We start from the raw sequence: 1,509 nt of genomic DNA, 5'->3' as shown, positions 1-1,509 counted from the left end.
TCTGGAAACCCTGTGGACATGAGTATGGAGTTAAGACATAGCTTCTAGGAAAATGAAATGGGAAGCTTTCTAAATAGGAACATAAACATTTGGAGAGAAAAAAAAGTGAGATCCTTGGTTTTTATGACTCATGGGGAGGGTGGAAAAATAATTAGTAGCTTCCTGCTAGCAGTTTGTGAGCCTTCCCTTGGAGCAAACCAGATGGAGTAGCAACAGCCAATAGAAGATCACTTCACACTACACTACTTTGACGACAGAAACTAGGTCCAGGAGAGATACTTGTGTAAGTAAAGAGACAGATCGGGATCAACATCTCACTTTATGAGATGTCTCCCACACTACCTTCAGAGATAGTGTTTTATTTCTTTTTATTCATCCTTTATTTAATCAGAGAGGTCACATTTGAAATGTACATCTCTTTTACAAGAAAGACAAGAAAGCACCATACGTAGTAAACACAACATAAAGACACGACATAAAACATAACAATGAATGGAAGTTAAAATGGTGCGTAGTGCAAAAGTAAACTAAAACTGCAGGTTTAAAAACATTATCATTTTTATGTTTGTCTATATAATATGGTATTTACGGTATGCTCATAGCCGCGCTCACACATGAAGCAGGAATGTGGCTTTGGCCACAACACATCCAACTAAGGCTATTGTAAACAGAACAGTTGCAAATCTGATGTGGAAGAGAGATCGATCTGACTAGACATATTTTACTAATGTAAATCCATCCTATGGACTCTTTACTTTGTTACCTGAAGGCTACAATCAATCGACTTAAATGTACCTGGCTAAGTGAAGAAGAAAATAATGCAAGTCTGAGTGGACGAACGAGAAGCAGAGAGATTATGAAAGGAAGGAACGAGCGAGAGAGAGTGGGTGGGAGCTCGGCTACTTTTGCCAGCAGTCTGAGTCAGAAGGAGAAAAAAAGGTTTGAGCGGTGCTCTTTCGCTCTGCTCTCTCGTAAGTTGCAAGCATATTGGCTTCCTCTTTGGTTTGAAGTCCAGGACGGCGGCACCACACCCCTGGCTGGCCCCCCCCTTCCTCCATACACCCTCACCTTTCACCCGGGCCCTCCCACCTGTCTCTGGATCCTGCGAGATCCCACTCGGTCACAGGCCTGATGGCGGCAAGCCCCCCTGGAAACGTATTCCCAACCCTGGTGGTTGTAGGACATATTGTCACTTTGATCGCTGTTTGGCAGTGGAGGCAACGTAGGAGGCAGTTAAGAGAAGGTAAGACCAGCTGGGAAAAAAACTTGTTACGAGGCTTACTGTACTTCAGGAAAGGTAATGCTACTTACTGTAAGTCATATGTCCTTGGGGCACATGAATAGAGATCAGAAGCTTTCTGTGTGAATGGATCTGGTGAGGTCTCTAGTCTTCACCATTTGTCTTAAATGGTCTGCTCTCTCTTCCCTCTCTACTCTCTGTGCTTTTGTGGTGCACGCTGCTCCCCCTCTTTTTCCCCCTCTCATCTCGAATTTCCTGACTGTAGGAGT

The 1,509-nt window shown here is 43.7% G+C and overlaps 1 long non-coding RNA gene across 1 annotated transcript; it reads right to left on the bottom strand.

Annotated features, from left to right (window-relative positions):
- Positions 1 to 351: 351 nt before the first annotated feature.
- LOC120022719 lies at positions 352 to 1,509 on the bottom strand. The gene is made up of 2 exons (XR_005472628.1): positions 1,312 to 1,509; positions 352 to 1,201 (listed from the first exon to the last, which is right to left on the bottom strand). It is a non-coding gene; the product is annotated as an uncharacterized LOC120022719 (long non-coding RNA).

This window comes from Salvelinus namaycush, chromosome 27, assembly GCF_016432855.1.
Source record: "Salvelinus namaycush isolate Seneca chromosome 27, SaNama_1.0, whole genome shotgun sequence".
In the NCBI taxonomy this organism is placed as follows: Eukaryota; Metazoa; Chordata; class Actinopteri; order Salmoniformes; family Salmonidae; genus Salvelinus; species Salvelinus namaycush.
The sequence above is the reverse complement of the archived record's forward strand: the minus strand, read 5'-3'. Positions and strand labels throughout refer to the sequence as shown.